The 12680-nt window shown below is 46.7% G+C and overlaps 1 protein-coding gene across 1 annotated transcript in view; it reads left to right on the top strand.

The window, feature by feature from the left end:
• Positions 1-11652: 11652 nt before the first annotated feature.
• Positions 11653-12680, top strand: part of LOC137425448 (bifunctional heparan sulfate N-deacetylase/N-sulfotransferase 1) — a 276161-nt gene continuing 275133 nt past the window's right edge. Inside the window, exon 1 of the mRNA XM_068113904.2 lies at positions 11653-12050. The gene's annotated coding sequence lies outside the window, so the exon portion shown is untranslated. The remainder of the gene's footprint in view (positions 12051-12680) is intronic.

Genomic DNA, 12680 nt, shown 5'->3' with positions numbered 1-12680 from the left:
AGAAGACGTTGAGCTCCGGAAACTGGAGTTGCAATTACGGAGCCAGGAACGGATCAAAGAAGAAGAAAGGAAAGCAGAAAAGGAAAGAGCAGAAGAAGAAAGGAAAGCAGAAGAGAGGAGAGAAGAGAAACAAGCAGAGGAAAGGAGAGTGGAACGAGAACTCCAGGAAAGGTTAAAAGAAGAAGAAAGGAAAGCAGAAAAGGAAAGAGCAGAAGAAGAAAGGAAAGCAGAAGAGAGGAGAGAAGAGAAACAAGCAGAGGAAAGGAGAGTGGAACGAGAACTCCAGGAAAGGTTAGCAGAAGAAGAAAGGAAAGCAGAAAAGGTAAGAGCAGAAGAAGAAAGGAAAGCAGAAGAGAGGAGAGAAGAGAAACAAGCAGAGGAAAGGAGAGTGGAACGAGAACTCCAGGAAAGGTTAGAAGGGAGAAAAGCAGAGGAGAGGAGAGCTGCCAGGGAACTCGAAGCAGAGGAGAGAAAAGCCGAAAGGGAGTTGAAGGAACGTGATCTGGCGCTTCAGCAAGAGATTAAATTCAAGGAGCTGGAGGTAATGAGAGAACGGGGAGAGGTACCACCCTTGCTGACGGGGTCGACACCTAGCCAGAACACCTGGGAGGTGGGCAGACATGTGAGGCTGGTTCCACCCTTCAGTGAAAAGGAAGTCACTCAATTTTTTCCACACTTTGAGAAAGTGGCTCGACAGTTAAACTGGCCGGAGGAGGCCTGGACCATACTAGTGCAAAGTGTGCTGGTGGGTAGGGTAAAGCTCAAGAGATTTATTCGGCGTTACCAATGGACCAATGTGCAGATTATGAGGTATTGAAGAAGCATATCCTCAAAGCCTATGAGTTGGTTCCGGAAGCTTACCGGCAAAAATTCAGGAATGCCAGGAAGAGGGAGAGTGAGACCCATGTGGAGTTTGCTAGAGTGAAAGAAAACATGTTTGATCGGTGGTGTGAGTCAAAAGGAGTCGGGAACGACTTCGAAGCATTGCGTGACCTGATGCTGGTGGAGGAATTTCAACAGTGTGTCCACGAGGACATCAAAGTGTACCTGCAGGAAAAGAAAGTACCGAAGTTGTGGGACGCAGCCACCATGGCAGATGATTATGCCTTAACACACCGGATAGGGGTCCACGAACCTAACTCCTCGCCTAGATCTCCGCAGGGGAGGTGTGGAACAGCAGGTGCGGAGAACGACAATACATGGCGGCGGCCTCGAGATGATTATGGGGACAACGCTGATACCCGAACTGTTCGAAATCAGGGGGCTACGGGCCCAAGACAAACTTATTTTTCGGGGGGCCCGAGGCAGACCACGAGTTTTTCCTCCGGGCCTACTTGCGCTTTTTGCAAGAAACCTGGACACTTGATGTCCAGTTGTTACCTCATGAAAAGGGAAAACCCAGAGCGGAGTCTGACTATTACCACTCCGAATGCGATGGCAAGCGTAAGAAATCGCCCACAGAAGAGTTACCAACCATTTATTTATGAGGGGTTGGTCTCACTCAAGGGAGACTTGACTAACCCAAGACCGGTTAGGGTTTTGAGGGACACAGGAGCCCATCAATCCTTAATGCTTGAAGGCATTTTGCCATTGTCAAAGAGTACCGCAACTGGTGATAGTGTTCGGTTACAAGGGATCGGTGGCTGTGTTAGTGCCCCACTTCATGTCATCCATTTGGAATCCGATTTGGTGTCAGGACCGGTCACCGTCGGTTTACAAGCCACGCTTCCTGTAGAGGGAGTATCTGTGATTATCGGGAATGATTTGGCCGGGGGGCAAATTTATGGTAACCCGAGGGTGGATAAAGAGCCCCGCAGGGGAAATAACACCACACCAGCTCGGGATGGCGACAAAAGTTCCAAGTTATTTGTAGGGGGACTGAACTTCAACACAGAGGAAGAAGTTCTGACCTCTGTCTTCAACAGATATGGGCCGCTGGTGGAAGTGCGGGTGGTAAAAGACAGGGAAACGCAACGGTCAAGAGGGTTCGGCTTTGTCACGTTTGCAAGCACAAGAGACGCCAGAGAGGCAGAGAAGAATTGGAATGGTAAGGCTTTGGAGGGTCGGACCATAACAGTAGGGAAGGCATTTCGTCGGCGTCGAGAGGTCTACAGAAGAGCACAACTTGGCGGTAGTTTTGGGGTTGGCAGCAGCCGATATTACTATGGAGGCTCCCAGAGTTACGGCACCTCCCGAAAGAATGAATGTCAGAGCACTGGCCGAGAAGGAGACCGCCAGTCAAGTAACGGCTGGGACAAGGGGTCCCACCGTAACTGTTAGGAATCTGGAGAAGTTGAAGCACTAGATACGGGGGACCCGCAGAGCCGGGGCTCCTACACGGACTAACCGTGAACGCCACGTTCTTAAAGGCGTCCATGTAATGAACTTTCCTCCCCGGACTAACCGTGAACTCCACATTCCTTAAGGCGTCCATGTAGGGAATACTCAGCTGGGCCTCCCAAAAAAGTGCTATCGAGAGGTTTAAATTTGGGGGCTTTGGTCACCACCTCTTAACCGTCATTCAAGAGAAACTAGAAGTGGTTGACGCTTGGTCTAGAGTGAATTAATCTAGGGGTTTTGGTGAAATTTTGTTGCTTTATTTTAAAGTGATAATTTTGCCCGGGGGGAACTGATGATTTGGGGGTGTGAGTTATCTGGTTTGTTTATCCAAGTTGGCCGGCAAAGAAAGTTTTCGCTGGGGTCAAACTTTCTTTCTTGAAGGGGGGGGAGTGTTACGGATTTATGTGAATGACTATTCAGGTCTTTGCTTATTAATGTGTAGTCGATTAAAGGTTGTTGTGATTAAAGGGTCAGGAGCCCTTCTGGGGAAAAGGAGACCGGAAACGGAAGAAAAAAGACACGAGGTCTGGGAGAAGCGGCGATTCTCTTCTTCTTCCTCGCCCAGCGCCGAGAAGAGCGGTATCGATATTGAGCAGCGGGGAACGCTGCGTTTGAAAGCCCGTCTGGCGAGAGGGGTTACCTGGGCGGGGTAATTACCCATTTACACGTCAAGTCGCCGTGGGTTCGTGCACGGAACCCAGCGTCCGGCACAGTTCGCCTCACCGTCTACAAGGACGCGTACGGGTCGCACCTTGGGCCTCGCGCGCGTTGCAAGCCGCGCTTGGTTTTGCCCCTTTGCTTGGCAAGGAGGTGTGCGCTGCAGCAGCTGTCCCCGGTACGAGACGTGCACGTTTGGAGCACGTCCGCCCGGAGTTCGTTCAACCGCCCGTGTGCGGAGAAGAGAGACATTGTGAGGGACAGTGACCCAAGTGGTCGTGAGTGGGGACAGGGGGGGACACATATGTAAGATGGCCATCTTCGTAATATTGATTTGGATTGTTGATGGTTGTTGATTGCTCGGGGAATATATTATTGATTACTCCGGATCCTTGGTGTGGGGTTTCTTATTGACTGAAATTCATATTGATTGCGTTACGAAAGCGTAAAAATCATAGATCTTTCTGGCGGAGTTCCTCTCACGGTCCGGGGGTCACCGAGACCAGGTAGTCACCGGGAGGACCACGTAACAATTGTCAGAGAGGATATTGGAGGAACCTGTCTTATTTAAACCTCAGACATTTAGTTTGGTTTGCTCTTTGTTGTTGAAGTGTGCGGTGTCACCATGCCTAGATCAAAAGAGCTCTCTGAGGCCTTCAGAAAGAAGGTTGTAGATGCCTACGAGTCTGGGAAGGGATTTTAAAAGATCTCCAAACAATTTGAAATCAATCATTCGACTGTCCGGAAGATCATCGACAAGTGGAGAAGATACCAAACAACTGCCAACTTGTTCAGGCCAGGCCGCCCCAGCAAGTTCAGCCCAAGAGCAGACCGCAAGATGCTGAAAGAAGTCTCCAAGAACCCCAGAATGACATCACGGGACCTACAGATAGCTCTTGCCACTGTTGATGTCAAAGTGCACGAGTCCACCATAAGAAAGAGGCTGCGCAAATTTGATCTACATGGAAGGTATGCCAGGAGGAAACCTTTGCTGTCCAGAAAGAACATCAGGGCAAGACTAAAGTTTGCCAATGAACTCCTCGGCAAAGACCAGCACTTCTGGAACAATGTGCTCTGGACAGATGAGTCAAAGGTAGAGCTATTTGGCCACAGTACCAGGGACATGTTTGGCGAAAACCAAAGACAGCATTTGACCACAAGTACCCGATACCAACTGGAAAACATGGTGGTGGAAATATTATCGTTTGGGGCAGCTTTGCTGTATCAGGGCCTGGGCAGCTCACCATCATATAATCCACGATGAATTCTTCATTGTACCAGAGTGTGCCCTGAGGATAATGTGAGGCCATCTGTCGGAAAGTTGAAGCTCACCCGAAGGTGGACCTTGCAGCATGACAATGACCCTAAACATACCAGTAAACCCACCAAGGAATGGCTGAAAAGAAAGAAATTGGGGGTTCTGGAATGGCCAAGTCAAAGCCCGGATCTAAATCCTATCGAGATGTTGTGTGGGGATTTGAAACAATAGTGGGGGGGCCAATGTAGCAGATTGAAATGCCCGGTGAAATTGCTTGTTAATTTTTGGACACTGGTTGGGCTGTCTTTAGGGATGATATAAGTTCTAGAAAAAATATGTCTCCAATTGTTTCAAGTTCTTTATGGCGGCCATTTTGGATTTTCAAAATGGCGGATGTCGAAAACGTAAAATTCCATTATCTTGGCTTCTAAATGACCTAGAGTTTCGATTCTGGTGTCCAGTTGTACATTTTTGGGGATAGAGAATTGAATGAAACCTTCTTTAATAACCTACAAGGGATAAAAATAGGTTTTTATGGCACAGCCGAACCAGTGTCCAAAATCTAACTTAATGCACATCTATCTTAATTGTTATTTGTTATTTGTATGTTCCAGATTCGTGACCCTGAGCTATGATGGAGCCAAAAAGCAAGAAAACCAAGAAAGAAACTGATTTCACACTTTGCATTCAGTGCCAGGATCCCCAAGGTGCACTAGTGACTGAGCCAGCACTGGGCTCATATGCAAAGTTTCTCCAGTTCATCCAGGAGAGGGCACGATATGGTGATGCCGACTTCAAACAGATCAGCGAACGATTAAGCTGTTTCACTGCCACTGACTTGAGGAACAATAAAGCAAAGTGGCACCGGGCATGTTATGGATCTACATGCAACACTGCTCACCTGGAGCGTGCTAGAGTTCGCCACCAGAAAGCCTGCGAACATGGCGACACCCAGCATCTTCATAAGAGGTGTGGACGTCCTTCTTCTGCACCTGCCGCTGCAAGTACCTCAGGTTCTACGCAAGACGAGACTCTTCGCTTCACACGTTCATCATCAACTCCATTCAACAGAGACCTTTGTTTCTTCTGTCAAGAGGTCACTAAGGAAAGTGTACATGTTGTATGCACGTTCAACGCAGGTAAACAGCTGAAGAAAGCTGTTGAAGAAGGCAGCAACCACAAGTGGAAAGTTCAGCTGAGTGCTGCCATCAGTGCACATGATGCTCATGCGATCGACGTCAAGTATCATCTCCCATGCTGGGTGCAGAATGTCCAACGTGCTCCCAAGAGTGGGACATCAAGTGATGACAAAGAACACATACTGCAAGAAACTAATGTTATCAAAATAGCCGCAGACATTGAGTTTGTCAGCCTTGTTCGCTCTCTACTCCAAGCTGGTGAAATTCTCAACATGTCTGACCTGAAGTCGGTTTACTCCAGGATTCTTGACAATAATGGTGTGCACAATGTCCCATCACCTACTACCCAAGGCATGAAGGAGAAAATCAACTCTCACATTGATGACGTTCACTTCATGAAACCAAAACGTCGAAACGAGTCAGACTGTGTATTCTCCACTGCCGTGCGTGATGCAGCTGTCGAAGATGCAATGACGAAGACAAATGAAAAAAACATCGAACAACTGTTTGAGAGTGCCTCTGTTCTCCGCAGTGCCATTGCTTGTCAGAACAAGCACCCATGGCAATTTGAAGGAGAAATGAACACTGATGATGCTGAAAAGCATGTACCCAAAGTACTCTATGCTTTCCTCCGCTGGCTACTGGAAGGACCAGCCACGAGCATTGAGCCAGAGACTATGCGCTCAGCCACTATTCATCGAGATGTTATAACCATCAGTCAGAACATCATGTACGGCTACAAGTCAAAACGCCAAGTCACGTACAAGCCCAAAGAGCCAGATGCACCATTCCGCCATCGCTTAGAATGGCCACAGCAGCTTGCCGTTGCCATTGTAGTCCATCAGTCCACCAGAAACAAGAAGCTTCTGGATTTCCTGCATGGGCATTCGTCGACTGAAGAATGTGATCAGAGAGTCCATGAATCCCATGACGCATGAGGGTGAAGACCTGACGACTATCATCACCAAGGTGGTGATGCCAGCTGAAGTACAGAAGGATGTCTGCAACCAAGATGAGATTGGTCAGAAAGCGTATAACACGTTTGTTGCAGAGCGCATCAACACAAATGAAATCAACCTTTGGGCCAGAATGGGAAAGGTCAAACTGAAGATGTGGAAGAGTGCCAGGAAAGCTGTGAAGCACAAACTGGCAGACAAGGTTGTAGAGCTGAAAGACGACAGGTCACTGTTTGCGCGCATGCTGATCGTGGCCCGCTCACGACCAGAGATCAACTTGAAGGATGCCATAGGTCAATATGAATTCACCGCGCTTCCACGAACCCTCTTTGCAATGGCTGGGACACTACTACCATGCACAGACAAAAGCAAGCTCATGGGCATCCTAGAAGATCTACCCAAGAAGTCAACTGGCACTGGTCAGCAGCCAGACGACGACAATCCTGAACATACTCCACCCCCTCCCAAGAAGGTGACTGTCATAGACGGCATGGCATTAGTGCAAGCAATGGGTAAGCCACAATGGGTCAAAACATGTGCCCAGTGGGCTGGCCATTTCAATGCAACACTGGACTGCAAGACCAACGGGTATGATGAAGTCCACCTCGTGTTTGACCGATATGATCTGCCAAATTCACTGAAAGAGGCCACACGGGAGAGGCGCCAAGGTGGCAAGCCGCCCACTGCTTACCACGTTCAAGACAGCACCCCGATTGGGAAACTGACAGCAAAACAGTTCCTGTCGCACACCAACACCAAAGATGAGCTAACTGTCTATCTGGCAAAGAAAGCTCTGTGTCACTTTGAGGGGACTACCAAGGTCTTCATCGTCACTTCAAGGCAGGATGTCTTCTCCAACTGCATGGATGTACAGCATCTCCGTAGCTCCCAGGAGGAGGCTGATACGAGGATCTTTCTTCACAGTCTAGATGCCGTCCGAAGAGGTGCAACACAGCTGTACATTCAGTCACCTGATACTGATGTATTCATCCTAGCACTCCACCGGTACCATGAACTATGCAAAGACACATACTTCATCACGGGTGTGGGGAACAAGAAGAGGCAAATCTCACTGGAACCAATAGTACATGAACTTGGTGTCAGGAAGGCTGCAGCCCTACCAGGATTCCATGCATTCACGGGAGCAGACCAGACTGGTCGGTTTGCCGGCAAGGGAAAGCTCACATGTTGGCAAGCCCTCAATAGGTGCTCTGTTGAGGTGGTATCTGCGTTTCATGACCTTGGGGCCTCTGAGGAGCTGAGAGCTGACACAGAAAGTGACATTGAGGCATTTGTATGCCAGCTGTATGAGCCTCGTACTACAGTTGTGGATGTGGGCAAGTTGAGGTGGAGACTGTTTACCAAGAAACAGCTAGAGGCACAGAAGCTGCCACCAACACGGGGAGCTTTACATGAAGCCATTGCTCGTGCACATTTCCAGGCCATGGTGTGGCATCAGGCTGATGTACCGGACCCCCAGCTTCCACAACCAACAGAACATGGATGGAGAGCAGAAGGAGATCAGCTGGTGCCCATCACAACCAAGGACCCTCCAGCCCCAGCTGCCATCACACATCTAATCAAATGTAACTGCAAGAAGACCCAATGCATGTCTCACTGCTCATGCAGGTCTCAGCATCTCAACTGTTCTGAGATGTGTATGTGTGGGGCAGATGAAGAGGTGTGTGGTAACACGGGTCAGGAGCGCCCCATGGGAATCGATAACACTGATGATGAGGAGGATGGAGATCCTTCAATGTAACAATGAACACTGCCAACTAAAAATATTGCACAAAGACATTATAAGTGTACATTTGAACACTAAAGTCCAGCCTTTATGTGATTTAGAAGTGAAAATGATGGAAAAAAATATATATATGTGTTGGCATAAGTGCGTGAAAATCCAAGATGGCTGCCATAAGAACCCTTTTGATCATATGTAGGTGTATAAATGTGTGTTTATTGGATTAAGTATCCGCAAATATGTACATTTGGACACCAAAATTAACACTCTAGGTCATTTAGAAGCCAAGGTAATGACAATTTCGGTTTTCAACAAACGCCATTTTGATAATCCAAAATGGCCGCTATAAAGAACTTGAAAAAAATGGAGACATATTTTTTCTACAACTTCTATCATCCCTAAAGACAACCCAACCAGTGTCCACAAATTAACATTTGAATTCAACGGGAAAACATTGGCCCCCCCACTACAAGCTGTGCATGCAAGAAACCCCTCAAACATCGCACAGCTGAAATAATTCTGCATGGAGGAGTGGGCAAAAATTTATCCCAATCGATGTCAGAGACTGGTATACAGTTATAAGAAACGCCTACTTGAGGTTGTTTCTGCCAAAGGGGGCAATACCACCTATTGGAGCCAAGGGTGTACTTACTTTTTCCACATGCGAAATTTGCATTTATGTTTATTTAAATCATACAATGGACTACAAAATGTAAATGTTTAATGATATTTGTTATATTATATCACCTTTATCTATCAATATTGTTGAAATGAAGATCAAATAGCTGTATGTTGAAATATGTTGAAAAAGTCAAAACTTTACATGGGGTGTACTTACTTACTTTTTCACGTGACTGTGTGTATGTATATATATATATATATATATATATATACATACATGCATACATACATACATACATACATACATACATACATACATACATACATACAGACATTTACTATGGAATATTTTTTTGTGGGGGTGAGCTTACTTTTCAAGTTGACTTGGAACAAAAAGTTCATTGGAATTATGTTGAAATTATTCTAGATTTTGTTAATGTGACCTTTAAAAGAAACAAAAACCACATTTGACCTTTGAAAGCAAATAAATTGGTCCTTGAAAGTGATGTCAACTGATATTGAACTCAATTCACGGACAGTACTGTGTTAAACTTCTGTACGTTTTCCAGAAGTATTTCTTTATTTTGCACATTCGCCAAATTCTTTTTTTAACAAAAACAAAAGTTAAATGACAACTGGGATTACGGACAGTAAAATTACAGTTCAGTACGTCGTGTAACCCCCACGCGCATTCAGGAGAGCACGTACACGTTGAGGCATGCTGTTCACGAGATTTGCCAAGGTTTGGACAGGAATCGCTTGCCATGCAGTTACAATAGCCTGCTGCAATTCACGCACAGAGGTCGGCTGCTGGTCCAAGTTGTCGATTTGCCGCGATAATTCTGCCCACAAGTTCTCTATCGGATTCATATCCGGGGACATGGCAGGCCACTCCATATGCTCTACACCACGGTCAGCAAGAAAGTGTTGGATCATGCGAGCACGATGAGGCCATGCATTGTCATCTTGGAAGACAAAGTTTCCTCGAAAGGCTACACGAGCAAATGGAAGCAATGTTTCTTCCAGAATGGCCCTGTACTTGAACTGGTTCAGGTTTCCATTCAGAACAAGCAGGTCAGTTTTTCCCCCTGCATGAAAAGCAGCCCAAACGGTCACCCCACCACCTCCAGCTTGGACTCTCGGCACTATACAATCTTTGTTGTAGGCTTCATGCACTTGTCTGCGCACTCAGACATGGCCATCTTGACGATAGACCAGAAATCAAGACTCGTCACTGAAGATCATGTGATTCCAGTGTCCTGGCTGCCATTGACTGTGCTCTCTGGCCCACTGCAATCGGCGCTGGTGGTGTTGTCTTGTCAGGCGTGGCTTTCTCAGGGGACGCCTGGCACGATAGCCTGCTTGAACCAGTCGTTGGTTGACTAGCCTTCTGGATACAGGCACATTTGTCAGTTGCTGCCACTCAGCCCTAAGCCGATTAGCTGACTTGGTATGGCCATTGCGGACTAACCGGTGCAGCTGGCGATCATCCTTCCTTGTGGTTCTGCGGGGACGTCCTGGCCTCGATATTGGAGGAGGGACACCCCTTTGAGCATTTCGTTTCGGGATCTTTGACACCTGACCTTGAGTGATGCCATACTGCCGAGCAATAGCACACTGTTTCATGCCGGAATTTCGTAAAGCCACCACTCCATGACAAACAGCATTGTCGAGTTGACGGACCATCTCCAGAGGAAGCGGCAATAACTTTTGTAGACGTGCAGCAGTTGTTTTCCACTAATACAGAACGCAACAACCCTTATATACCCGATTGTGAAGCCAATCGTCAAATGTACCTGTCCGTACATTTTGTCACGCCACCTGTGATATAATCCTGTTATTGACTTCTTGCTGCGACAGACAATCAGTGACATGGTTCTTTTATCAAATAAATCACCGAAGCGTAAAAGAAACTCACCAGATTGATATTCTGAGTTCAGAAAGGAAACCCAAGTCAAGAAAAAAAAAAATTCCATATTAAATGCCAAGTCTGTATATATATATATACCATCGTTATCTTTTTTTTTTTTTTTTTTTTAGTATACAACATCGAGGCTCGTGAAAGAGCTAACATTAATCACACAAAAAAAAATCATACAGACATCCAACATATAATAAGGGGAGCGGTAGACAAGATGGGGAGAGATGGGGAAGCACACAAACACAACATTTGAGAGCAGGGATATCGGGAGATCTGTGGGAGGGAGAGGGCTTGGGGGGAGGAGGCATGGGGAGGGGGGGAGAAGTATAAAACACAATGACACTGCAAGGACTTTCAGGAAAGAAGTTGGTATTTCAAAAAAGTGGATCTGGGGTGAATTAGCAGGGGTAGAAAAGATCAAGGTTTTGGATGGGGGAAGATAAGATGGTGGTGAACAGCTGTTTTGATGACCTGGAGGGAGGAGTGGGATTGAAGAGAGTGAGGGAGTTTGTTCCAAAGGCAGGAGAAAATAGGAATGAAGGAGTGAAGGTGAGTAGAGAGTCTTTAGTTTGGCAGTTTAACCATAAGAGGGTTGCTGGCAGATCTTGTGTGACATGTAGGAATATTTGGGGGACAGCCGAGAGAGAGCTGGGGGGAGCAAGGCTGGAGAAGACAGAAAGATCACCAACTTGCTTGCGGTGAGTAAGTGAAAGGCCCTCGGAGTTAGCTTCATCGCAGGAGATTCCAATGATTCTGAAAGCTTCGGTGTGAGGGAGTAGCACAGGTCCAGAGGGGAGAACAGTATTCCATTGAGCTGCGGATGAAAGCCTTGTATGTGGTGAGGAGCTCAGGTGTGCCAAGGAAGGACTTCGCACGACAGAGGATGCCCAGTCAGCGACTGGCTTTGGTGGCCAGATTGGAAATGTGGTTTTCCCAGGAAAGATCATGGCGGATAGTGAGACCCAAAAGCTTGAGTGACAGAACTTCTTGGAGAGGATTGTTGAGAAAGTAGATGGGAGGGTTGTCCAGTCGGTCTTTTCGGAGAGACATAGGAAGAGTGTGAGATTTGTCAGGATTGAAAGACATGTTCCACTTGTTTGACCAGTCTGTGATTTTGTCCAGGTCTGCAGAGAGTGAGGAGGCTGCAGACTGCCGATCTGAGGGATGAGGAATGGAGCGGTAGAGAGTGGAGTCATCAGCAAAGAGATGGAGAGGATTTTCAAGAGAGTCACAGAGTTCATTTGTGAAGACCAGAAAAAGCACCGGGCCCAGAAAACTGCCTTGGGGAACTCCAGCCTGAACAGGAAGGGGAGATGAGAGAAACCCATTCAGGGCCACACGTTGACTCTGACTGGAGTGGAAGTCTGCAACCCATGCGTGGAGATTTCCATGGATCCCATAGGAGGAGAGTTTGGTGAGCAGAGCGGGGTGCTAGACCGTATCTGTTTTTTTTTTTTTTACTTCATGTATATTAAATTACAGTTGCTGTGCAAGTGTTTAAAAATAAATGCGAGGTAATGTGCTGCAACTGCAGTGGTCTTTGAGACATTTTAGGCATTGCGTTATGAAGGGAAACTTTTTTTTCTCAAGAAAACTCTTTCAGAAAATGTTTTAAATTGGCATGTTTTGCATATCGCTCTTCTCGTGACATCGTCACTTGCTTGTCACTAATCATTTCCTTGGGAATCAGACTTCTCAGTATTAAATCAGAGTAAATTAATGGTTTTTTCCCATGTGCTTGCACAGGAGCTTCCATATAAGACTTGCTTTTACACGGTGTTGTCGGATTCTTCAAATGCATGTGGACATGCAGCTGTCAATTGTGTGTGAACAATGTATTCAATGGGTTCAGTTATTGCAGCCTTCTGCAGCCACATCCTGCTTTCTCTTGCAGTTTGCTGCCTCTCATTAACATTGTTTAGAACGATGGGGTTGTCACAAAAACAGGTTCTGTAATTGATCGATGTCCAACCGGTGAGTCAGTCAAGAGTCTTCCAAGCGTTGAGGATATTTAGAGGACAAACACAAAAGCGACACTCAAATA

The sequence above is a fragment of the Myxine glutinosa genome, chromosome 4 (genome assembly GCF_964187855.1).
Source record: "Myxine glutinosa chromosome 4, kmMyxGlut1.1, whole genome shotgun sequence".
In the NCBI taxonomy this organism is placed as follows: Eukaryota; Metazoa; Chordata; class Myxini; order Myxiniformes; family Myxinidae; genus Myxine; species Myxine glutinosa.
The sequence above is the reverse complement of the archived record's forward strand: the minus strand, read 5'-3'. Positions and strand labels throughout refer to the sequence as shown.